General features: G+C 42.1%; 1 long non-coding RNA gene across 1 annotated transcript; it reads right to left on the bottom strand.

Moving 5' to 3' along the window:
* Nucleotides 1-8,932: 8,932 nt before the first annotated feature.
* LOC121319180 lies at nucleotides 8,933-10,095 on the bottom strand. Its single transcript, XR_005950676.1, has 3 exons — nucleotides 9,987-10,095; nucleotides 9,435-9,747; nucleotides 8,933-8,978 (listed from the first exon to the last, which is right to left on the bottom strand). It is a non-coding gene; the product is annotated as an uncharacterized LOC121319180 (long non-coding RNA).
* Between the last annotated feature and the right edge of the window lie 17,875 nt (nucleotides 10,096-27,970).

Raw genomic sequence — 27,970 nt, 5'->3', positions numbered from 1 at the left:
ACACCTACCATGTTAGATTTGAAAAAGGCACAGGCACTCGATTCTAAACTGGTTGAGGTCATGGACGCCATTACCGCACAGCAGACACTTCCGCAGCCTTACCATAAATACAAGGACACATTGTTGGTATTCGAAGGAACATTGTATCATACCACACCCCAGCTTGCCTGGGTGACACCTCATTGTTTACGCAAGGATCTAGTCATCTACATGCATCAAGTGAGTGGTCATGCAGCATCACAAAAAGTGTTAGACCTCTTACAGGGATGCTACTGGTGGCCAGACATGAAAGCAGATATAGATCATCACCTTGCGCTGTGCTTAATATGCGCACAAATGAATCCAGCTCCCGCACGCCGCAAGGTCCCAATGGGTACCTCACATTGGAATGATGGGCCCTGGGAATCTATTCAAATTGATCACACAGGACCATTACCTACAGCCAAAGGAGGATATAGATATATCCTAGTGGTAGTTGACATGTTTACACGCTGGGTGGAGGCATTTCCTGCACGTCGATGCAATGCTCTTACGACAGCCAGGATTCTATGGGAACAGGTCTTCACTAGATGGGGCTTCCCTAAGAGACTGGAAAGTGATCGTGGAACCGCATTTACGTCCGAGGTAATGGCCTGCCTATGTAAAATGTTAGGTGTAGAACAACACTTCCACATTCCTTACCACCCGGAGGCTAGTGGTATGGTTGAACGGATGAATCGCACATTGAAAGATGGTCTCAAGAAGGCTGTATTAAAAGCAACTACTGATCTAGGTAGATCTACACCTGACTGGGTTGCAGCTTTGCCCGGAGTGCTAATGGTAATTAGAGCAACTTCAGTGCGAACAACAGGATATCCCCCATTTGAGCTAATGACAGGAAGGACAATGCGGGTGGCACACCCCACAGGGGTCCCAATCCCTATTACGAGCAAGGTTACTAATGACCAATTCCTTCAACAGGTACAATTAGCTCTCCAAAACAAACTTCTGGATGCTGCTAACCAGATGGGGGCAGCACATCAATACACAGTTCAGTCCTCTCAACCCCCATATAGGGTCTCCTTTCAAATTGGAGACCAGGTCATGCTAAAAAACTTTTTAAAAGGCAGGGCATGGGAGGCTAATTGGGAAGGTCCATATCAGGTTATGGATAAGTTGGGTGAAATCAACCTGAAATTGGCAATACAGAAACGTGGCAGACCAATACAATACTTTTGGTTCCACGATGACCAGTGTAAGCCATATCAGAAAAAGGTAATTGAGCCTACACAAATTGCATAAGAATATACACTAAACCTGGTCTTTTGTGTCCCCACAGGTGAATTATGAAATACCAACTAACAACCTTGATTGGCATATTCACTCTGCTCGCTGAAGCACGATGGGACCCACCAACGACATTGGTAACAGAGACACAGTGTATAAAGAAAGGACAGTATGTGCAGTTACAATTTCAAGATAGCCTGGGGCTCCAGGCATGGAAAAAGGACGGTAAAATGTTTGGTCTTGACAAAGTATGGAAAATATCTGGTAATAATCAAGTGCCAGAGCCCAGATATGTCCAAAAAGGAGGGGACATAATACTACAATGTCCAGGGGACAGATTTGGAAATATTTCATTATGCCAGAACATAAGAATAAGAAAGTTTACAAACGAGAGGAGGCCATTCGGCCAATCTTGCTCGTTTGGTTGTTAGTAGCTTATTGATCCCAAATCTCATCAAGCAGCTTCTTGAAAGATCCCAGGGTGTCAGCTTCAACAACATTACTGGGGAGTTGATTCCAGACCCTCACAATTCTCTGTGTAAAAAAGTGCCTCCTATTTTCTGTTCTGAATGCCCCTTTAAATTTGTGACCCCTGGTCCTTGTTTCTTTTTTCAGCTGAAAAAGTCCCTTGGGTCGACACTGTCAATACCTTTTAGAATTTTGAATGCTTGAATTAGGTCGCCACGTAGTCTTCTTTGTTCAAGACTGAACAGATTCAATTCTTTTAGCCTGTCTGCATATACATGCCTTTTAAGCCCAATAATTCTGGTCGCTTTCTTTGCACTCTTTCTAGAGCAGCAATATCTTTTTTATAGCGAGGTGACCAGAACTGCACACAATATTCAAGATGAGGTCTTTACTAGTGCATTGTACAGTTTTAACATTACTTCCCTTGATTTAAATTCAACACTTTTCACAATTAATGAGCATCTTGTTACACTTTTTTATAGCTTCCCCACAAAATCTAGATGAAGACATTTCTGAGTCAACAAAAACTCCTAGTCTTTTTCATAGATTCCTTCTCCAATTTCAATATCTCCCATATGATATTTATAATGTACATTTTTATTTCCTGCGTGCAGTACCTTACACTTTTCTCTATTAAATGTCATTTGCCATGTGTCTGCCCAGTTCTGAATCTTGTCTAGATCATTTTGAATGACCTTTGCTGCTGCAACAGTGTTTGCCACTCCTCCTACTTTTGTGTCGTCTGCAAATTTAACAAGTTTGCTTAACTATACCAGAATCTAATATAGTATTAATGTAGATTAGGAATAGCAGAGAACCTAATACTGATCCCTGTGGTACACCATGGTTACCACATACCAATCTGAGAATTTTCCTCTAATCAGTACTTTCTGATTTCAACAATGTTAACCAATCCCTAATCCAATGAGAAATGTAGGAAGAGGGGGCTTTTTGATTCAATTTGCAGGCTGGTTTGGTGCAGGAAATTCTGTTGGAAACAGCTGGGACTTTGTCAAAAGCTTTCTGGAAATCTAAAATAGCCATGTCATATGCTTTGCAATTATCCATTATCGATGTTGCATCCTCAAAAAAATCAAGCAAGTTAGTTAGGCACGATCTCCCTTTCCTAAAACCATGTTGACTGTCTCCCAGGGACCCTGTTACCATATAGGTAATTTTCCATTTTGGATCTTATTATAGTTTCCATAAGTTTGCATATAATAGAAGTCAGGCTTACTGGTCTGTAGTTACCTGGTTCAGTTTTGTTTCCCTTTTTGTGGATCGGTATTACGTTTGCATTTTCCAGTCTGTCGGTACCACCCCTGTGTCAAGAGACTGCTGCATGATACTTGGTTAGCGGTTTGTAAATTAAACTTCTTTCATTTCTTTGAGTACTACTGGGAGGATCTCATCCTTCACAGGGGATTTGTTTATTTTAAGAGCTCCTAGTCCCTTTAACACTTCTGCCTCCTCAGCTATCCCTCCTCCCAAACTGGATAGGAGAGGCTGGATGACATGTGGGGCATGTTGTCAGTATCTTCCTTTGTTAAAACTTGTGAAAAGTAATCATTTAATCAATTTGCAGCCACCTTTTCATCCTCTAAACCCAGGCATTTGTATCTCTTAAACATTTAACCCCATCTTTGAATGTTCCTTGCTGTTAAATATTGGAAAAACTTTGCTCTGGAATTGGTTTTAGCCCCTTAGCAATGTTCATTTCTATTTCTCTCTTGGCCTTTCTAACTTCCTTTTTGACTTGCCCCCCAGTTCCACCCCTCTTTCTGTGTACTTTCTTTTTGGTCCTTTTTTAATGGGCTGTAAAGTGCCTTTTTTCGCTGGTGGGCGGGGTTGATGTATTAAACCATTTTGGCAATTTAGTTTTAGGGGGATTTGTCTACTTTAGGGATAGCAATTGTTTTGCGGCTCTAGTACTACTTTTTGAAGAACAACCATCCTTCTTCTGTGGGTGTTTTCTCTATTTTACTCCAATCTACTTCTGTTAGTCTCTGTTTCATGCCTTCATAGTTCCCTTTTCTAAAATTGTAAACCTTAGCTTTAGTCTTTACTCCCTGAGGTTTAAAAAACACTTCAAATGAGACCATGTTGTGGTCTGAGTTTGCCAGTGGTTCTCTGACCTCTGTTTTAGTTATTCTATCTTCGTTATTTGAAAAGACTAAATCAAGGCATGCCTCCCCTCTAGTGGGTGCCTTGACAAATTGTGTTAGGAAGCAGTCTCTTGTCATTTCCACCATTTCTATTTCATCCTTCGCGCTACCCACCGGGTTTTCCCATTTTATTTGGGGGAAGTTGAAATCCCCCATTAGTATGGCTTCTCCTTTGCTACACACATTTCTAATGTCATTGTATAACAGATTATTCACTCACCGTCTGAATCTGGCGGTCTATAGCATGCTCCTATTATTATGCCCTTTGAATTTTTGTCTGTTATTCTGACCCATATTGATTCGGTTTTATTTTCTCTGTCCAGCGACGGCACCTCCTCTTCCCTCTCTGTTTCTGTATAGCGACCCCTCCTCCTCTTCTGTCCTGCCTCTCTTTCCTATACAGTGTATACCCACAAATATTATATTCGTCCCCATCACTCTCAGACAACCAAGTTTCTGTAACACCTATCACATCATAGTTACTTGTTAGTGCAGTAGCTTCAAGTTCTAGAATTTTGTTTCTGATACTTCTAGCATTTAGATAAATACATTTAATGGTTGTCTTACCTGAGTTGTTGTTCTTGTTTTGATGCGGTCTCCCTTCTGTTTTTTTGTTGATTTCTCCCCCCTTCCTTTCTAGTTTAAATGCTTCCGAACCTGCTCGAGGATCTTTTCTCCAAGTAGACTGGTTCCCTTGTTATTTAAATGCAGTCCATCCCGTCTATACAGATAGTCCTCGTTGTAGAATCACCCCCAATGATCAAGATAGGTGAAGCCTTCCCGTGTGCACCACGTCTTCAACCATGGGTTTTGATTAATTATTTCCAGCTGTCCATATGGTCCTTTGCAAGGTGACGGTAGTATCCTCCTCCCTCTCTGGTTCTGGGAGCTCTTTTAATTTCCTTCCTAGCTCTCTGAATCTGGGAGCACGGATTTTCCTCTGTCCCTCTTCTCAATGACGGCAGCTCCTCACCCCTGTCTGGCTCTGGGAGCGACTACTACCTCCTCGTCCCCTGTTCGTTCTAGGAGCCTGTCCACACCCCTCTCTGGCTCTGGGAGCGACGGAGGCTCCTCCTCCAGCACTCTGTTGTAGTAAGGGAGCCAAACTGCGAACTGAACTCCCTGTGTCTCTGGCTATGGAGTCCCCAACAATCATGACCTCCCTTCTTTTTGGCTCTTGTCACGACTGTCAATAGGGTCCTGGATGTTGTTCCTTTCATTGGCTTGTTGTTGGTTCTGCTCATCACAATTCTGAAGTGACTCAAATCTGTTGGTTGTTCTGATTTCTGGTGGAGTTTGACGGCAGTTCCTTTTTTTTCCCCTGCTTCTGCTCTGGGGACCACGGCAGACCTCTATCTCCCTGGTGGCTTTCAGCTGTTAGGGGTGATCCTCCTTCCTCTCTGGCTCTGGGTGACGACGGCAGTTCTCCTCATCCCTCTTGCTGGCTCTGGGGACGACGGAGGCTCCTCTCCTCACCCCTCTCTGGCTCTTGGGGAGGCAGCTCACCCCTCTCTGGCTCCATTTCTAGGCGGCTCACCCCTCTCTGGCTCTCGGGAAGGCGGCTCTTTACTCTTTATTGGAGTGACCGGTGGATCTCCCATGTCTACCGCCAGGTAATTAACCACCATGAGGACAACCTCTGGGAAGGACGCTGGGTGGTGTTGTTCCTCCCACTGTTCCCACCTCTCCCCATCTCGACGCCACAGCTCTGTTGATAACTATGGGGAGATCGTGGACGAGGTCTGCCTCAGGGTGCATCAACCAGTCCCAGATCTCCTGGGACGGTGGTGAAGGTGGTGGTGCTGGAGGTAGTGGGGTGGCCCCTGATGCCCGGGGTGAACAAGGCACCTCTTCCTGGGCCTGGTTGTAGGGGCATCCTGCCCAGTTGTGGCCGTCCTCCTCACACCGGCCACACCAGTTTGCCGGTGGCACCACTGGGCAGGACCGCCAATTATGGTCCTCCTTCCAAGAACGCACCAGGAACACCAGGGGAAGAGGCTGGCCGGGTCCTCCAGCGGTGGCTGCAGCAGGTATTACATTTCTTCAGACATACTGCTTTTCCTGACACAATATATCAGTATCAATTCCAAATTTTTTTTTTTTTTTTTTTTTTCATAGTCAAAACTGTTCAAAAAATCAAAAAAATATAACAAAAACATCATGCAAGGAGGACAAACCCAAAGTATGTCCCCTTTGCACCCCCTACCTCGGCGGTATCATTCTCGGACCAGAACGTGGCACTGTTTTGGATAATGTGGATATAGTATTATCATATGTAGTGTAAAAAAATCACTAATCTAACTTATGTTTAAACAAAAATAAAGTGCACAAGGGCAATATCCAGAAATGTCTTCAAAGGGAAATAGGTAGTAAAATAAAAGATTACAAACAGCGAATAGCCAAACGAATGCTGGGTAATGCCTTCACTGGAAGAGGGGGCTTTCAAAAAATAGCAGGCTGGTTTGGTGCACCAACCTGCTTCCTCAGCTGGGATATTTATCAAATGTCAAGAGGGCAAACTTGGATAGCAAGTACTGTTGGAGAAGGAATGGAAAGATTGGGGAATGGACAAATGTATGTAAATCAAGGGATTAACCCCAGCCACCAGCTATAATGAGCTAATGCAGGTAACAGAAGGAACCCCATTGCGCAATTTGACCAAAGCGCTTAGATTGCCAGAATATTTGCGGGTGACCTTTTAAAAACAATGAAGGAAGAAATAATGGACATTAGGCTAGGAGTGGTACCTAGACATGCACAGGAGGAACTCAGGTTGAGGTTGGCAATGTTCCATCCTGATCAGACTGACCTCCTGGGAGCTAGTTTAGTGTGGCCAAAGGAGAATGGCAAGGAACCACCTGGTCATATAGGGTTCTATCTCTCAATACCATACATGGATCCTAATAACCAGTATAAAGACAGTTTGAAGATTAGACCGATAGGAGTACTACACAATGAACAGTGATAGTTTGGGAAAAGGCTACAACGAAAGTTCAACGAGGGAACTGGAGCGGTGTGGTGCATAAAGCATGCTGTTATGAAACAAATAGTCAAGTAGTTTGCCGGTGTCCTGCAATCACCGGAATCAACAGAAATATAAGCACTGAATTAGAGGTACATCCACTAGAGGGGTGGAAAAAAGCAGTGCAGGTTGGGAAATATCAATGGTGTGTGTTGAGTAACCATACCAATTTTAAGTATGGAGATTTAACTTGTCAGACTTCTCCAGGATTTTGTTTTACTCCAACACATGCTGTTCAGATTGGAGATATATATATATATATATATATATAAACCTGAAGCAGAGGAGTTCCAAATTACAGCTTGGTGGGATGACACATATCTAGATTCATATTCGGTCATTTTTTCTCAAATGCACAAATTGGTTAAAATAGCCCTACAAAGAGCGGAAGAGAAGCTGCTCAAAGCTAAGGTCGAAGTTGATTTGGCACAATTAAAAGCCACTGTATTGAAACAATATGGATGGTTAGGGCAGGCCTTAGGGAACCCTTTTGGGATTATATTGTTTTAATAATACTGTTATTACTAATAGTATTGATCCTGTGGAATAGCATTCAGCGTTTCTGGTGGAAAAAACAACAGCGACAGTTACAAAGGACCATTGACAGATGGGAAACTGTAAACTTACTGGGAGCCACCATGAATAAGAAATAACACCTGTGTACAGTGATATTAACTGTATTTACTGTATTTTTCTATGTTTATTTTTCATTTTTTTGTATTATTTGTACGTATCTTTGTTTTGTTTTTGCTTATAGCACACTTACATATAGAAACAGCGAAAGCAAGGTAGATACCTACACATAATGGAGAGACTTAGAATGAAGGAACATGCTTCACTATAATATATTATACAAACACATTACTTGATGTGACTACTCAGAACCAGCGAAGAGGACATCTGAGAGCTCGGGATCACGTGAGCAACTTGGTTGTAGCGGGTCACCCCCCTCCATCTTATATTCTAAAAGTAGGGTATGTTGGAAAACATGGATCGAGAATTGATTAGCAGTTTGCTACGCATGTGGACTGGCAGAGCTATACTGGTGTTCTTTTCTGAAAAGAGACTAATATTGCAGATAGCAGACTGTTTGGTTCAAATTGCATGTACTGCTAACCATTGATAGAGACATTGCGTCTACAAGCTCTTGCCCAACATTGACTGCAAGCTAACGAGATAACAATGCTGTGGACTAGAAGGGAACAGGCTCTAAAGACTTCAGAGAGATCGAAAGAGATAATGCCACTAGGATCCAAGGGGGTCCCAAGAAGATAACAAAAGGCAGATGTATGGACCTTTTGTCTCCAGGAGTGTGAAGAATGCACTGAGTTCAGAGGTTGTCACACTAGACACACACACACACACACACACACACACACACACACACACACACACACACACACACACACACACAATAAATTAAATTACCTTTGCAATTGGTTAAGTGTCAGAGAAAGGGGAGGTGGACCATCTATACAGAAGGGTATTTAATGTCATGCAAACATTGTAATGATGAGTATTCTGTTTGTCCTGTACCTGGGACCAGACTCCTTGCATATTTCAATAAACCTGGCAACTGATTGAAGAAAAGGACTCTGTGCATTTTCTTCAATCTACTTACTCACCATCATTTTTTTTAAGTTACTTCACTTACTTTTGAGAGGTCTTTTTTTCAGATTTTGGTTTATTATTATAGCTTTCTGTAGGGGTGCACGCTTTTACATCTACACCCTCTGATGTACCGGCCACGTCATTCCTTTGGGTTTCTTCAGGGCTTTCTAAAAAAAAAAAAAAATAATAATAATAATAATAATAATAATAATAATAATAAATAATAATAATAATAATAATAATAATAATAAAATAATTACTGATTTGTATAAATATAATATTGAATTATTAATTATAATTAATATTTACTAGTCTGTATAAATAATTAGATATTTATTGTGACAAGTATGAATACTGTGGAGCCTCAGGGATACCTCTGAGCCCGAAAGTAGGTCATGTCTTGAAGTACTCTTCCAGTTGATCGGGGTCTTCAAAGTAGTCAGATTCTAAAACAGAATGAAACAGTTATATTTTTAAAAACGAAATAATAATAATAAAAAATAACATAAAAAAAATAATAAAAATAATAACTTTTAATAATTATACATAACTTAATTTCCAAATATATAATAATTGCATATCTATATTTGTTAATAATAATAAAAAAAACAAAAAAAAATTCATGAGAAGGTAACTAATCCCAGAAGTTTCATCAGTCTCAGATTTTGTCTTACTTTGTCAACGGTTATATTTTTAAAAAATTAAATATAATAATAACTTTTCATATTATTTTATTATTCCAAATTTTAAATATCATATGAATTAAATTTTCCAATATATAAATAATTATAGATATCAACAATTGTTAATAAATAATTAAATAATATAATAATAAAAAATAATAACTTTAAATAATGTAAATAAACTATAATAATTATACATAACTTCATAAATTTACTCACTATCAGCCATCTCTACAGTCACTGAGATGTTATTTAAAAAGTCCCTTGGGATGATCTGTGATATTGGAAGCTCAAGCTGGATGTGCTCTCCAGGGGGCCCTTCTATAGTTTAAAGACTGCATGAATACTTACAGGAAAAGAAAAAAAAAAAGATCGCAATATTTTGGTCTAGCGAGAGTATGTTACTTATTCGTATAGCCTTGAGCTTCTAAGGTCCAAGAAGGCGAAAGCGGGATAATAGACTGATTGTTGTCTTGATCAATCACTACCTCGTTATGTGAAATTAAATGTTCTTCTATAAGCTCCTCGAATTCTATAAAATATGAAAAAAAATATAATAATAATAATACTTAACTAAAATTCCAAATGTTAAGTATGTATTTATATTTGATTTTATATCTCAGAGTTACTGACCCAACGCATCCTAAAACCGCTAGGGTCTTCATTACACAAGTTAAAACACCCCTTTCCATAAGCGTAACGAAATACATTTCCATGCAAACATTTCTAAACATTTCAGACATTTACAATTCTAAACATAGAGGTACGTACCTTGTAGCAGTTCGTTGTTCTTGTATGGTTCACCGTCCATTTATAGTGATAGTGTGGCTGTATGATTTGTTCTTGACATATTCAGACCTTTTCTTACACAGTCCCAGAATAGCCATTATATATTCTGTAAGTCAGTAAAACATATTCAATTTGAGATAACCACATGTTTTCCAAAAAATATCTACCCTTGACTGTCGGTAATCTTTTGAAGCCATCTGTATATTTAAGTTGAGAAAGTACATGTTATTCCGAGATAAATAATTTTCAGTTAACTTCCTATGTAAATATTGTAACCATTTCCCTGGCCATACTCCGAGGCATGGCGGGGACGACCTATAATTATATATATATATATTATATTAGTATATATATATATATATATATATATATATATATACACACACACACACACACACACACACACACACACACACACACACACATACAGCTCTGGAAAAAATTAAGAGACCACTGCAAAATTATCAGTTTCTCTGGTTTTACTATTGATAGGTATGTGTTTGGGTAAAATGAACATTTTTGTTTTATTTTATAAACTACTGACAACATTTCTCCCAAATTCCAAATAAAAATATTGTCATTTAGAGCATTTATTTGCAGAAAATGACAACTGGTCAAAATAACAAAAAAAGATGCAGTGTTGTCAGACCTTGAAGAATGCAAAGAAAATGAGTTCATATTCATTTTTAAACAACACAATACTAATGTTTTAACTTAGGAAGAGTTCAGAAATCAATATTTGGTGGAATAACCCTGATTTTCAATCACAGCTTTCATGCGTCTTGGCATGCTCTCCACCAGTCTTTCACATTGATGTTGGGTGACTTTATGCCACTCCTGGCGCAAAAATTCAAGCATCTCGGCTTTGTTTGATGGCCTGTGACCATCCATCTTCCTCTTGATCACATTCCAGAGTCTTTCAATGGGGTTCAGGTCTGGAGATTGGGCAGACCATGACAGGGTCTTGATCTGGTGGTCCTCCATCCACACCTTGATTGACCTGGTTGTGTGGCATGGAGCATTTTCATGCTGGAAAAAACAATCCTCAGAGTTGGGGAACATTGTCAGAGCAGAAGTAAGCAAGTTTTCTTCCAGGACAACCTTGACCAAGTCATTGATGATGTGGACTGCAATCAGATCCCCATCAAGGCACCCTCAGGACCAAATGAGGCAGATTTTGTGAACAGGAAATCCTTTCACAGCATTAATGTACAGGTACCTATGACATTATCACTTACATGAAATTAAAAATCAGCTGCAATTCAGCAACTGATTCAAATAGTCCAACATTTTAATGACAATTATACAATGCTAGTGCTAGACAGTAGGAGTCAGACTTTGAATAATACTGTACATCATCCATGACTTGACCTCAATTATTCTCAGATGATATGTGACAGATCCTGCGACATCATTGTCGTATGTGCGGTGCTCCACAAATAAAACAAACAAAAAAAAAACTTACACATTTAGCTTATCTGCAATTGTTTTCCATGCTTCCTCTCTGGACTTGGCAGTAGCAGCAGTGTTGCATTTAGTTGTGATAATGCTTTTATGTTCCCCAAAACTTTCCATTATAAGCTCTTGCTCAGTCAGGCTGAAAAAAAGTTGCTCTCTGTTTCGCCATCATCTTTGGTGAAGATCATTGTTTCAGCGCTCTGTGATTCTCCCTTTGAGGAGCACGAGCACGTGCAATTACCCGGGTTTCTTCAGTCGGAATCGAGTTAACGAGACACTTTTAGCCTGTATTTGCATCGAGGAGCGGAGATAGCCTGACTTCAATTATCGGGTTCATCCAATCTGGCTAACCTCTGATTAGTCTGAATTAGTTAAACCAGCTACGAGGAACAGGGCCCTGGTCGATACCGAGACCAGTTTCACTCTAGAAATGATCCTTCAAAATATAGTCTTAACTTTTATTGGCAGACAGTCGCCCCCAACTGGCAAACGCTACGTCATATGATACAATGACTGGGCAACAGCGCAGTGTTACATTAACACTACAAACTAACTTGAGACAGCCAAGCCCTTAAAGCATAATTTGTTTCTCATGTGATAGAAAAGTAAGTTTTGGCATTCACATTGCCTGCCTCATCAAGCAAGCTCAAGCCACAGAGGGGGAATTTTAAAAGCGACTGAATCAACATACCTCTAGAGGAAATATTTGCTATTGATTTATTTTTTGAATTTGCAAATGGCAGACTACATTGCCAAGGGAAAAAAAATCCAATATAAATTACTCGTATCAAGCTGCGATATAACCTATGAGAATAGAAGAAACACTTCCAGGGGAATTAGGAGCTTAGCCTGTGAGAAGTAGCAGGATTGATGCCCGCATTCTCCAAATAGTTTTAATGTATGTACGTATTTATTACCTATGCATTATGGAGATAAATACATTGTGACAATTTTTGGTAAATGAGACGCCCGCCCTACATGTTTATATTAAATTACAGTGTTAATTTGTAATATTCCCCATACTGAAAAACTCCAGTGCACCCTCCATTGCATGTCTTCAGAGAAGCACAAAGGGAGGTCTTTTTTAGCAATGGAAATTGTCTTATTTGAGAATAAATATAAATGACTTGAAGTTTGCTTGCATTTCTAACGTGTTTGTAATAAAATATCAGTTTTAGCTTCATGTATTCATTATTATGAACGTTGACAGAAAGGATATTGTATTTACATTTTCCCATGTGTGATTGCCTTGTACAAAATCTGATAAGAGTTTCACCAAATGCATTTGACTTCGGTTCATTATTTAGCCTATATTCCAATCTACAGCATTACTGCGGGTGTCGTTTACTTCTTTTGACAATAATATGAGAGCATGTAGCCGTGGCCGAGTCGTTAAGGAGATGGACTAGAAATCCATTGGGGTTTCCCCGTGCAGGTACGAATTTTTTCTTTTTAAAGAATTTTAATTGTGGCACCATTACAAATGCTGTTGTTTATTTAATGAAGAAAAGTAAACAGGGATCGGACCCGCGACCTTGGCATTATTAGCACCGTGCTCTAACCAACTGAGCTAACTGGCCACACGCACAAGGTGTGGCCGGTTAGCGCATGTTAAACTGAACAATGACACATTCAAAGTAATGCAAAGGCATAATCACACGCATTCAAATTACCAGGGACGTCACTAGAGATTCATGGATAGGGGGGCTAAGGCTCTTTTAGGTGGGTCTGGGCATACTCCCCCAGGATTTTTTTTAAAGCTCCAAAACGTCTTTTCATCATGTATTTTTACAGTGTGTAAAATCTGTCAAAATAATGTTAGTTTTGGTCATGGTTGGCTAAAAGTATTCCTGTCTCATAGTTTGTGTTAGACACTGATCTAATTTGACTTACTTAATTTTTTCTATCCAAATAAAGAAATTAAAGTCCACTCTGTCCCCATCCATCCAACACCAACAAAATGCACAAAAATGGCTGTACTATGTAGCCAAAATAATTTCTGGATTTTATTTTGAGAGAGAGAGAGAGAGAGAGAGAGAGAGAGAGAGAGAGAGAGAGAGAGAGAGAGAGAGAGAGAGAAAAGAAAAGAGAAGACATGCAGGTCATATTATACCATTAGAAAAAAAATCTTTATTTAAGTTTCACCCTTTTGTTAATTGTAGCTCAAAATTAACCCAATAATTCAGACACATGGAACATCTTTAACAGTATCATCCACAATGGGGCAAAAATAAATTCAACTAATGAGCTAAATAAATTAAAAAAAAACTGAAAATAATTAGGAATAAAATCTGATAAAAAAGTAAGATCCCAAACAAACATTACAACCTATATTACAGAACTGCTCCTCCTGCCTCTCTCTTTTGATGCTTATTTTGTGGGTGGACGCATCAAAGTGTACCTCCTATTTTTAAAGGTGGCAAAGTGGTCAATGACACTATTGTGGCTTAGTGGCCCAAGCACTGCACCCTCAACGAACATGGCTGCAAGACTTGCAAACCTTTTCTGATCCATTGTCTTACGCAACCAGGAGTGCAGCCAGCGCAGTGCACTAAAGGACCTTTCACAGGAGCAGCTGCTCACAGGAATTGTGAGGACAACCTGAATGATTTCTTTCAGAGAAGGAAACATATCATCATCCCGGAGGTTGTGCACAGCAAGCATATCTTTGGGAGGACATCCAGCCTCTCTTTTCCGAGCAAGAAAGTTTATAGCCACCAACATCTCTGCTGTTTTAACATTAATACCGTAGTGCTTGGCAAACTCAGTTAAGCATGATGTATCTAGGAAGTTTTTTAAGTTGGGGCTGCATGCCTGTATGTCTTTGAGCAGACCTGCATCTGCAGTCGAGAATCACTGGTCAAGCTCACAAACCATCCTGTCCAAGCAGGGGAGCAACAACTCTGTTTTCATTGTTTGGGAACATGACAATTCTTTTCTTAAACTCAAGGAGGTCTCCACCACAAAATCTCCCATTTTCCTTTGTTTGCGCTTTCTTGCGTTCTTGCATCTTTGCGTTTGCCTATCAATGTGTCACATACAGCTTGTTTGCCGAAACAAGCTTCTGCCAGGTCTACAGTCACTTTCTGGAGGAACTTGTGTAGTCCCTCAGTTATAGAAAGAAGGGACTGAAACACCAGTAGTAAATACATGGTGGAAAACTGTGGCAAAGTGGCGAATATGTGCAGGTGAGTGCAGTGCAGAGTGGATAAATGACACAGACGATGATATACAGGTGCAAGGGTGTTTATTAAATGAATTCAATGTCCAGAGCCTTATAGCAAACCTGAAAATAATAATAATGTTGGAAGTGGTACAGCGGCATGTATCACTTCTAATTTATAATCCCACGGGTTTGACCCATAACCCAAAGTCCAGTTCTTTCACCCACACAAAACACAAAACACAGACACAATTCCGACAGTGCGTGATTTTAGTGCTCATGGTGCAAAGAGACGGTTCCTGTAGTGGAAAGGTGAGTGGTGATATCCGGGTTTTACGCTGGCCTGCAGCTGCAGCTCCGGATCGTGCTCAGTAGTCTTAGTGAAAACAACACACAAAACAAACAGTGTTAATACACAAACAAGCAGGACACTCACGGTTTCAGTAAACAAACAGGCTCCTTCTGGGTTATTTAGCATAACCATCTGCAAAGGAACAGATCACAAAGCCACACCCCCCTATTTATACCCTCGTCCATGACCCCTAGGTTAACGAGTGCATCCGCTCCTCCAATCCTCAGATGCCATGCCGTTTACCGTCCGGGTCAGTGAGCTTGGGTGCCGTAGCTCCGCCCCTTTCCTAAATGGCCGACGTCCACCTACGCTTCAGAATAAATTGTCTTGCCATTTGTTTAAGGTTACTCTGTTCCTTCTTTATAGTGCCCTCACCGGTCGGGAAGGAGATCTAACACCAAGCATCATTCGATCTCTGTCACATATCCCACCACTCAGAGTGGAGCCGAAGGAACACGCGGCTAAATCTACCTTACCCATTGCTCCCCCCTCCCGGGAAAAATAATCCGCATTTTGGTGGTCTTTCCCTGCACGGTGTACCATGTGGTACATGAAGGGCTGTAATGCCAGATACCACCGAGTTAATCGGGCATTCCTGTCCTTCATTGTGCTTAACCACATGAGTGGGGCGTGGTCAGTGACGATATCAAATGAGTGCCCCAGCAGGTAGTATCTTAAGGAGTGAGTAGCCCATTTAATGGCCAAACACTCCTTTTCGACGACGGAGTAGTTGCGCTCCCGAGGGAGCATTTTTTTACTAATGTACAGTATGGGATGTTCTACTCCGTTTACCCTTTGGGACAGGCCTGCACCCAAACCCACATCCGATGCATCAGTGTGGAGGAAGAATCGCTTGGTAAAGTCTGGAGTAATGAGAGCGGGGGCCTGGCATAGTTTCTGCTTAACAGTATCAAACGCCCCCCGACATTCTACTGACCACTTAATTAAATTTGGTGCTCTCTTTCTGGTGAGGTCAATTAAGGGATTGACCACTGTGGCATACTCGGGGATAAAGCGGCGATAATAACCGGCCAACTCCAACAGCGACCTCACCTGAGCCTTGGTTTTGGGGATTTGCGCGTTCATCAAGGCCTGGACCTTGCTGACAACGGGTATCACCTTCCCATTCCCCATTATAAAGCCCAAATATTGTGTCTCTTCTTTTGCAAATGCACATTTCCGCAGATCGGCTGTTAGCCAGGCTGCCCTTAGAGACTTAAGGACGGCTGTGATTCTAGCCAATTGCTCTCGCCAGGTGGAGCTGCAAATGACCACATCATCAATATACGCTGCCGCATATTCACCATGTGGATGTAAAACCTGGTCCATAAGTCTTTGAAAGGCAGCGGGCGCACCATGAAGTCCAGACGGCATGGTTGTGAAATGGAACAGCCCTTCTGGCGTTGAAAATGCCATTTTCTCTCTGGATCTACGAGTTAACGGGATCTGCCAGTATCCTTTCGTCAGGTCTAGGGTGGAAATAAACCCTGCCTTCCCCAGTCTATCGAGAAGCTCGTTGACCCGAGGCATGGGATACGCATCAAACTTCGCAATGGCGTTTACCTTACGAAAGTCCACACAGAAACGGTTGGTGCCATCCTTTTTGCTCACTATGACAATCGGACTGCACCACTCGCTCCTGGAAGGTTCAATCACCCCAAGTTCGAGCATGTACCATACCTCTTTGCGAACGCCATTTCGTCGACTTTCTGGGATCTGGTATGGTCTCTCTCTCACTGTGACACCTGGCAGAGTGATAATGTCATATTCAGCAAGGTTAGTTCTACCGGGCACGTTACAAAAACACCACTAAATTCCTCAATTAACATGCGCAGCTCACATTGCTGATCTGGAAGTAATTGTTCCCCCATTGAAATGTTCTTTGTGCTAGAGGATTCTAACTCAGGGCCCAAATCATCTTCTACATTGCCTGAGGCTATAAATAAGACCTCTCTTGCCTGCCAGGGCTTTAATAAATTTATATGATAACTTTCTTTTTCATTTCGGCGATCAGGCTGTCTAATTTCATAATTCACTTTTCCTATAGCCCGAATCACTTCGTATGGCCCCTGCCATTTAGCACATAGTTTGGATTCTGTTGAGGGAAGCAGCAGCATTACCTTGTCTCCAGGTCGAAAGGTTCGAATCAATGCATTTTGACTGTAATGCTGCTGTTGTTGGTGCTGAGCCGCTTTGAGATTGTCTTGGGCCAAACGACCGACCAAATCTAGGCGATCTCTGAGTAGGAGCATGTGCTGCACTACATTTTTTAGACAAGCCTTTGTGCTCCTCCCATCCCTCTCTCAACAGATCTAGAATGCCGCGAGGCTGTCGGCCGTACAAGAGTTCGAAGGGGGAGAACCCTGTTGAACTCTGCGGCACCTCTCTCACTGCGAAAAGGAGGTAGGGAAGCAGCGATGCCCAATGTTTTTGCTCGATTTACAAACCGTCTCAGCATCGCCTTCAAGGTCTGATTAAAATGTTCCACCAAACCGTCCGTCTGTGGACGATAAACAGACGTTCTGATGGGACGTATTTTTAGTATTTTATATACCTGCTGTAACGTGTTCGACAAGAAATTAGTTCCATGATCAGTCAATATCTCCTTGGGGATCCCTACTCTTGCCATAATCTGCACTAGTTCTTTGGCTAACGCCGCGGCAATAGTGGACCTCAATGGAACTGCCTCCGAGTATCGTGTTGCGTAATCTACCACCACTAATATATGCATATACCCGGAGTCAGAAGGTAGCAAAGGGCCGACTATGTCCATTGCGATGCCCTCAAAGGGGGTGGAAATAATCAGCAGTGGAACCAAAGGGGCGTGGCGCACTCGACCCGGCGTTACTTGCTGGCATTCTGGGCACGTGGCTACATATTTCGACACATCTCTATAAAGTCCTCGCCAAAAAAACCGAGCCAATATTCGTTCCCTTGTCTTGTCGGCTCCGAGGTGCCCCGCAAAAGGGTATCATGCGCCAGCCTCATGACCTCCGGCCGGCGAACGAGGGAACCAATAACTGTGTTACAGGCTGTCCTGTGCTCGCGGCCAGGTTTACCCTATGTAGTAATTGCCCCTTGATAATGAAGTGTGGAAATACCAGTGCCCCAGAGCCTTCAACATCCTTACCTTCAACAGACCGGACCTGTCCCCAAATGTGCACTAGTGAGGGATCGTTTTTCTGGCCCCACACTATGTCCACATTTGAGTACCATATGTCCAGTATATTGAGAGGGGCGGGAGTAGCATCTGCCCTTAATGGCCCAGTAACCTCGCCCTCTCAGTGGCACTGCATTCCTACCCCCTTTGACTGGCGTTTTTCACCGTTATAGCAGGCTCCCACCAGCCCCCAGCCTTGTGTCATTAATGCTCCCTCCCATTTTCGTAACCTTCTCTCTTTATTTGTTTTTCTTGGCCGGAATAGGGGAGAGAACATTTCCGTTTGAAAAGGAAATACGCTACCAATCGTTTCCTTTTCGGCTTTTTCTGCCACTTTTACGTGTATGGTCGGGACGGGCATTAATTTCAGCAAATCTTTGTAGTTTGGCCAGTCTCGACCCAGAATAACTGGATGTGGTAGCCTTTCCGCCACCCCCACTACCAGGTGACGTTTAATCGGACCAACCGATAAATATGCTTTAACTGTAGGGTATGTTGCCGTGTCTCCATGGATACAGGAGATCACAACACACCGCCTAGGAGAGATGCTCTAATTAAGGTCTGACCACACCCTGTGTCCACTAATGCATGGGTTTTCACATTGCCTAAAACTACATTAACAATACAAGGCCCCTCCCGACCATTTTTCTCTCGCTTATCCGCTTCAGATGCCAGATTGCATACGGCCACGTCGCACTCCTTCACAAATGGGCAAATGGGCATGACCTGGCCTGCTGACCTGGCTGGTGGCAACTAAAACAGGTAGGGGGAAAGGAGGGCACAGAGGCCAACCTTGGTCTCCATGGGGGGAGACAAGGTCGCCCATTGGGGCCGGCTCTCTAGGAGGTCGTTGACCCGGTCCTGGTGATAGAGCTGGGGGAGCAGAGGGAGGAGGTGGGGCTCGGACGGTCCGCTGGCCTGGCGTCGTCAGTAGCCCAGTCTGGGCTGATACCAGGGAGTCTTCAAAGTATCCACGCTTGGGTCTCGGCACCGAACACATGGCAAAACTGCTCGATCACAATGGCCTCACCCATCTGTGCGCTTGTTTTTAGCGCCGGGGTGAGCCAGTGTAACATGTGGTCGGAGTTTCTGCGCGACCACCCTGGGGCGTATATCCGGGGACCTTTTATACTCCCTGAACCTCACACGGTGAGTTACCTCCGTGATGTTCAGATGGCGGAGAATGGCCAGCTTTACTAGGTCGTGCTGGGCGGCGGCGTCATCGCCCAACGCCTGGTATGCTGCCTGGGCTTCACCAATCAGGCAGGGTCCTAGTTGGCTTGCCCAGTACTGTCGGGGCCATGAAGCGGTGGTACCCAACCGCTCAAACACCACCAGGTAAGCTTCAGGTTCTTCCTCCCCCGTCATTTTGTGCGTCCTTGCCTTTGGCGCCGTCATTTTTAGTTCTGCTGATGTGGGGGGAGGTATCGCCAGCCCTACCCTCTCGATCAGCACGGTGTACCTCTCCTCTCTCCTTCTCTCCTCCGCCTCCCGCCTGCTATCCACCAGCTCCAGCAGCAAAGACAGTGCTGCGTAGTCCATCCCACATCTCACACTACGTGTGGCAAAGTGGTGAATACGTGCAGGTGAGTGCAGTGCAGAGTGGATAAATGACACAGACGATGATATACAGGTGCAAGGGTGTTTATTAAATGAATTCAACGTCCAGAGCCTTATAGCTAACCTGCAAATAATAATAATGTTGGAAGTGGTACAGCGGCGTGTATCACTTCTAATTTATAATCCCACGGGTTTGACCCGTAACCCAAAGTCCAGTTCTTTCACCCACACAAAACACAAAACACAGACACAATTCCGACAGTGCGTGATTTTAGTGCTCATGGTGCAAAGAGACGGTTCCTGTAGTGGAAAGGCGAGTGGTGATATCCGGGTTTTACGCTAGTCTGCGGCTGCAGCTTCGGATCGTGCTCAGTATTCTAGTGAAAACAACACAAGACAAACAGTGTTAATACACAAACAAGCAGGACACTCACGATTTCGGTATACAAACGGGCTCCTTCTGGGTTATTTAGCATAACCATCTGCAAAGGAACAGCTCACAAAGCCACGCCCCCCTATTTATACCCTCGCCCATGATCCCTAGGTTAACGAGTGCATCCGCTCCTCCAATCTTCAGATGCCACACCGTTTACTGTCCGGGTCAGTGAGCTTGGGTGCCATAGCTCCACCCCTTTCCTAAATGGCCGACGTCCACCTACCCTTCGAATAAATTGTCTTGCCATTTGTTTAAGGTTACTCTGTTCCTTCTTTCTAGTGCCCTCACTGGTCGGGAAGGAGATCTAACACCAAGCGTCATTCGATCTCTGTCACAAGAACTTATGAAGCTTTGCACTCAGACCAACAGCCATGGGGGATCAAATGGCAGATAGACAATCAAAAATAGCAATTAAAGTGTCCACGACTGCATTTATGGACCGCAGCTGGCAGGCCCATCGTGTGTTTGAGAGCTGCACAAGTTCCGCTGATGCTATTCCAAGTTTGGACTGAGCTTCTTTGAACTTGTGGTGGTCAGCTAGGGATGTACTGAAAAACTAATACACATTCTCCAAGAAACTGAAAAACTCAGCCTTCTCTGGAATAGACCTGCAAGTATGACACAACACCAAATTAAGCTCATGAGCATAGCAATGTACATAAATTGCCTCCAGATGCAGCACTCTGAAATGTGCTTTCACACCTCCTTTGGACCCACTCATGACAGCTGCACCATCATAGGTCTGTGCAGTGCAATTTAGGCCTGCTACCCCTCTCATTTGGAGCTGCTGTTGCAACTCATTTGCTATTGATTGGGCATCAAATGACTTGATTTCAGCTAGTGCTAGTAAACGCTCCTTAACTGTCCCCTCTGTCACATACCTAACACACAGAGCCAGCTGTTCAGACTGCCCATCCCTGGCCTCATCTGCCATAATGGCATACATTCCAGACTTTGACATCTCAGAGACTATGGTGTCCGTAATCTCTTGAGCACAGCATTCCATCATGTCATTCTGAAATTCTGGAGAGAGAAAAGGATGCATTTGATGGAGTATTGTACCTTTGCAGGAAAGGGTAAAACTCCTTCAAAAACTCCATACATTCAAGAAAGTTCGCTCTATTTGTGCTTTCACTAGAGTTCCTGTCTTCCTAACATTGAGGTGACCGCAACAATTCTCCTCAGATACTCCCTTCTCTCTGCAATATCACTAGCATGGGCAGATGTTAAAATCTGAGCAATGTTCCCATGATTGCTAGTTGCCTAGTAGCTTTGCCATGCCACAACACTGTCTCTGTGTGTTTGTTCCATCTCATGTTTACCGAAGATAAACAAGGCTTTTTTTCCAATTTTTGCAGCCATTACTGACAAAAGAATCAAATTTAATGTTTTTGCCAAAAACTCTACATGGAAAGCAGAAAGCTGCGTTTTCGTGGAAAGAGTACTCTACCCAACTGTATTTCACAAAGCAGCAGTACTGAAATGCCCTTTTCTGTGTACCAAAACTTTTGTGTGGGTAGCTATTCAGCTTCACTTGTCTGGGCCCAGTGTCTTTGTCACCTAAATCGCTCTCATTTCTGGAAGGAGTTGCTGCAGCGGCCCGATTACTTTCTTTCTCTGGATCTGTTTGCTGTCCCTCCCTCTCTGGATCTGTTTGTTGTCCCTCCCTCTCTGGATCTGTTTGTTGTCCCTCCCTCTCTGGATCTGTTTGGTGTCCCTCCCTCTCTGGATCTGTTCGCTGTTCCTCTCGCTCTGGATCTGTTTCCTGTCCCTCTTTCTCTGGGCATGCTTGCCCTCTCTCACTTATACAGCTCGCATGTTGATCTCTGCCTTTCACAGAAGCCTCTCCTTCTGCATGACCCTTTATGAACTTGACGGAGCTTTTGAAAGATACGGACGGGCGCACGGGATTTATTCAGTGCTGCTGAAGATACACCCCGTGTTTAGTATTTAAATACAGTATAATTGTAAATCTCGAAAAACTACTCACTTCTAAATCTTTTGTAGTCATTTTTGTATTACTTTAGTATAAATACATGTTAATTTGGATTCATATGTTGTTTTTTTCTGACTTTATGTGAATGAAGAGACACACATTTGCCCATTTTCCCATTGGAAATAGTGATATTTTGAAATATCACTGTCCTGGTCACAAAAGCAAAGTTTGTGGGGAAAAATAGCCATTTTCTATACTTTTGAGGCATAAGCAATTAGGAAATAACACTTACTACCCAGGAACAAAAATTGTGTTACATAGTGAAATCAGTGGGGCCTTGATACAATACACAACCCTAGTCTGTGCTGAAATAAATAACATGGTTTTCTAGTAGAGCAACCGTCGCTTGTCATAATGGCCGAGTGGTCTAAGGCACCAGACTCAAGGACTCTGTCTTTCCAAACAATTGGGTGTGCTGGTCTCCAAATGGAGGCATGGGTTCAAATCCCACTTCTGACAGTTTTGTTATACTTATTTTAATAGGAATAAATGTGTTCATTTTACTATAAAAGATTGTTTCAAGGAAATCAAAAATTGTGCAGTCCATTTGTTCCTACCAATTACTCTTTAAGTTAATTTAATGTGTTTCAATTTCTAGCAACGTGCTTATATTTCATCATCCATGATCCATGACTTGACCACAATTATTCTCAGATGATCTGTGACAGATCCCGTGACATCATTGTCACATGTGTGGTGCTCCACAAATTAAAACAAAAAAAAAAAAACTTACACATTTAGCTTCTCTGCAATTGTTTTCCATACTTCCTCTCTGGACTTGGCTGCAGCAGCAGTGTTGCATTTAGTTGTGATAATGCTTTTCTATTCCTCAAAACTTTCCATTATAAGCTCTTGCTCAGTCAGGCTGAAAAAAAGTTGCTCTCTGTTTCAACCTCATCTTTCGTGAAGATCATTGTTTCAGTGCTCTGTGATTCTCTCTTTGAGGAGCACGAGCACACGCAATTACCCGGGTTTCTTCAGTCGGAATTGAGTTATCGAGACGCTTTTAGTCTGTATTCACGTCGAGGAACAGAGATAGTCTGACTTCAATTATCGGGATAATCGAATTTGGCTAACCTCTAATTAGCCTGAATTAGTTCAACCAGCTACGAGGAACAGGGCCCTGGTCGATACCGAGACCAGTCCCTTCAAAACATGTTTCACTCTAGAAATGATCCTTCAAAATATAGTCTTAACTTTTATCAGCAGACCGTCACCCCAACTGGCAAGCGATACTTCATATGATACAATGACTGGGCAACAGCGCGGTGTTACATTAACAATACAAACTAACTTGAGACAGCCAAGCCATTAAAGCATAACTTGTTTCTCGTGTGATAGAAAAGTAAGTTTAGGCATTCGCATTGCCTGCCTCATCAAGCCAGCTTGAGCCACAGCACACAGCGCAGCTGCATGGGGACACAGAGGGGGAATTATAAAAGCGACTGAATCAACGAGCTGAGACTACTTTTCAAAGGAATTGAAACATACCTCTAGAGGAAATATTTGCTATTTAGCTAATTGATTTATTTTTTGAATTTGCAAATGGCAGACTATATTGCTAAGGGAACAAATAATCCAATATAAATGACTATGTATATGATTGTACTAAGATGTCCTACCAAGATGTTCTCTTGTTAAACTGAACAATAACACATTCAAAGTAATGGAAAGGCATAATTAGGGGCCCCCTCATAATGAGGCAGTTTAACAGTGTGAAGGAATTGCAGAGGTGCGGGCTTGCAGCGATTTTCTCTCATTTAATGACCTTGTAACAGTAACAAGAAAAACAAGTCAAATTACCAAGCATTCGGTGGATGTTTTAAGAAATAAATGAACAAAAAGGATTTGTCATTAGTGTGATTCAGACCCTCACCTCCAGGGAGACTGTGACCTGAAAGCAGCGCCTTAAACTGGGCTTACACTGCATGAGTTTTGCAATCAGGAGACACTGCGCCACTCACACATACCAATTGCACTACGATTCCTCACTGTAGATTGGGGAATGCAAGCTACACTCACTACACGAGATATCCTGTCGCGGACTGCGCCTATTTTCATTGCACAATGGTAGACATCATTCAGGAGAATCGTGGACTCAAGCGAGGAGGCGATCACTGTTGTCTGTGCATTATTTTGCACAGAAAAAAAGAAGAAAACGCGGAGAAGATCCATTTGGACACGCAACTGGCTTATAGACGTGGCCAGTACGGGCTGATGGTGCAACTCGAGTAGAGGTGCATCCAAAATAATAAAATATAATCTGTTCAAAAAGCGCAACACTTGCTCCTAATACAAAATGTTTATTAGATTAAAAGATTGGCGTGGGAGATTAGCCGTCAAGCGATCTTCATCAGAATACAAAATTCTAATGAATAATTTGAAAACGTTTAAACTAATAAATATTTGGTACTGTGAGCGAGTGTTTTTGAGCAGACTAGAATCAACTTTAATAGTAGGCTACTACAAGCTTGTTATAGGGTTAAATATGCAACAACGTAATCTACATTCTCTCTATTTCTCTCACACGCAGACGTACACCCCTCCTCCTCGTATTGAGTAATTTAGCAATGCAAGCACACAGTAGGGGTTTGAAAGGGTTATCGAATACGAGTGACTGTAGAAATTGATTGCCAGGAGCGCACACACTACCGCATACAGTATCTGCTTCGGCGTTAACAAGTTATAGCAATGACTTACTTACCAGGTACCTGCAATGAGCGATCATGATACGAAATCTCACTCATGTCAAAGAGGGGCACAGCCTTTCTCTTCGTCGCTGTTGCTGCTAGCTTGTACTATTGGCTGCTGGTGTCATGGCAAGTTGGGGGTGGGGGACGGGGGCAGGGGGACTCAGACACTGTACGGTCGCATGCTCAGGTGCAGTGCTAATCCAAAGCACTGCGCGTCTCCCTCAATCATGTGACATGTCAGCGTACGAGTCACATGACGATTAGTTTCCGTGATGCGAAGAGAGGATAGGGTAAAACAGCTCGTTATTTTACTTACTGAAAGTTACGTTTGCGTTTTTATCGACATTTATTCGTATTATTTATTATTTATTTTATTTATTTTTATTATTTATTTTTATTTTATTATTTATTTTATTATATTTTTTTATATTTTGCAATGTTTTTTGTACAAATCTTCAAATACTTCTTGATTATTGTGGATTTTCATATTACAATTGTTTTCCCCACAACGTTCTTTATCGCTTCCTCTGCTGCTGTAGTAATTGTTGTATCAAGTGCTTTTCTCACATCTAGATTCAGCTCCTTTGTTTTGACCATGCTGTGCTAAGAGTACAAACTACTTTGCTTCAGTGTCTGTGCGTGTTTTACAGCTAATGGTTTGTATACTATTGCTAAATTGATAAGCATTGATTTCTAATTGATGAATAGCGTTTTAACTCGCTCAATTAAGACTAATCTTAACTTGCAGACTTTAATTAAAAAGGTGCCAATAAGTTTGTGATCAACAAATATTGTTCTTTACTCCAATAGGGCAGTGTGATTAATATAGGTTATACAGCAGCTTCATTGTATATTGTGAGAAATATTTAGGGAATGTCAAAAATTGAGTTAAAGGAATGAACAGGTCAAAAGATTTAATCTACAGGTGAAGTGATTTAATCTTTAGCAATGTTCATGCATGGTCTTGCATTAAATCTGCAAACAATTTAGTCTTAGTTTAACCATTTAACTTGTCATAAAAAATGAAGTAATACACCCTCACTGTATAAATGAAGTAATACACCCTCATTATATATGTTGCCACTCCTACAGTGTTTATCAGATCATTAGCATCATCTTGTAGCCCTTCAATTCTCTACAAACCGGTTTCTCAGAGATGTCAGGTTAAGTAACCAAGAGTTGCATCGCACAGTGAACAACTTATCTGAAGCAACAGAAAGGCGCAGCAACTGGCTGTGGTTGAGATGGAAAGATTCAGCACTGGGTTGATCCCTGGAGCCAGCATTGCAGCTGTTGTGTGCGCTGATGCGCTGGGGAGGAAAAATAAACTGATCCCTGGAGTCAGCATTACACTTCTGCAATCAACACCAGACAGACGGATATCTACATCATCAGATGGAAAGCAACACAAATGGATGGAGATGCAGATGGATCACATTTGTTTACTGTAAAGCTACGTCTTAGTTGGTGCTTATCCTGGCGAGAGCCGAGTTCAAATCAGCATGAAGTTCTCATGTAATGGAAATCGTTGTTATTTCCTCCAACTACACTGAAGAAAAGAATGTGATCTGTTTTTAGTTCAAGATATTAATACAAAAAGAAGCTTTGTCTTGCCAAAACCCATGATTAAACCAGGGACCTTTAGATCTTTAGTCTAACACTCTCCCAACTGAGCTATTTCAACTTGACACAGACCTGCATCTTGAGCAAGCTCGATCCACAGCACACAGCGCAGCTGCATGGGGGGGAACAGAGGTGAAATTTTAAAAGTGACTGAATCAATGAGCTGAGACTACTTTTCAAAGGAATTGAAACATACCTCTAGAGGAAATATTTGCTATTTAGCTAATTGATTTATTTTTTAAATTTGCAAATGGCAGACTACATTGCCAAGGGAAAAAAATCCAATATAAGCATGCGAGAAGTAATGCATGCGAGAACTATATATATAATATATATATATATATATATATATATTATATATATATATCTATATCATATATGTGTGGCTGTGTGGTGTGTACAACACACTGCCTGCAAAAGTTTTTCAGACCTGACCAATTCGTCAATCATATTACGGTCTAATTATAAATGGCTACATTGAATGTTGCTATTCTGTTCGATAGGTTTTTTTTTAAAACACTTAAACTCAAAATCAATTATTGTAAGCTGACATTGGTTTTATGTTGGGAAATATTTTTAAGAAAAATAAAAAACTGAAATATCTTGCGTGCTTAATTATTCAACCCCCAAACATTAATATTTGGTAGAGCCACCTTTCGCTGCAATAACAGCTTTAAGTCTTTTGGGGTAAGTATGTACCAGCTTTGCACACAGTGTCGGAGTGATTTTGGCCCATTCTTCTTGGCAGATTTGCTCCAGGTTGTTCAGGTTGGTTGGACGACGCTTGTGGACCGCAATTTTCAAATAGTGCCACAGATTCTCAATGGGATTGAGATCAGGACTTTGACTGGGCCACTGTAGGACATTCACCTTTTTGTTCTTGAGCCACTCCAATGTTGCTTTGGCCTTGTGCTTGGGATCATTGTCCTGCTGAAAGGCGAATTTCCTCCAAAGCTTCAGTTTTTTAGCGGACTGAAGCAGATTCTCCTGCAGTATTGTTCTGTATTTTGCTCCATCCATTCTTCCTTCAATTGTAACAAGATGCCCAGTCCCTGCTGATGAGAAGCATCCCCACAGCATGATGCTGCCACCACCATACTTCACTGTAGGGATGGTGTGTCTTGAGGCATGGGCAGTGTTAGGTTTGCGCCACACATAGCACTTTGAGTTTTGGCCAAAAAGCTCTATCTTGGTCTCATCTGACCACAAAACCTTTTCCCACATTGCAGCTTGGTCACTCTCATGCCTTCTAGCAAACTCCAAAAGTGCTTTCAGATGGTACTTTTTGAGTAGTGGCTTCTTTCTTGCCACCCTCCCATACAAGCCAGTGTTATGCAGAGCTCTTGATATGGTTGACTGGTGCACCATTACTCCACTCCCAGCAACTGAACTCTGGAGCTCCTTCAAAGTGATTGGTGGCCTCTCTGTGGTTTCTCTCACAGGTCTCCTTGTTTGAGCGCTGAGTTTTGAGGGACAGCCTTTTCTTGGCAGTGCCTGGGTGGAGTGATGCAGCTTCCACTTCCTG

The sequence above is a fragment of the Polyodon spathula genome, chromosome 8 (genome assembly GCF_017654505.1).
Source record: "Polyodon spathula isolate WHYD16114869_AA chromosome 8, ASM1765450v1, whole genome shotgun sequence".
In the NCBI taxonomy this organism is placed as follows: domain Eukaryota; kingdom Metazoa; phylum Chordata; class Actinopteri; order Acipenseriformes; family Polyodontidae; genus Polyodon; species Polyodon spathula.
Note: the sequence above shows the minus strand (reverse complement) of the source record. Positions and strands in the feature narration are given on the sequence as shown.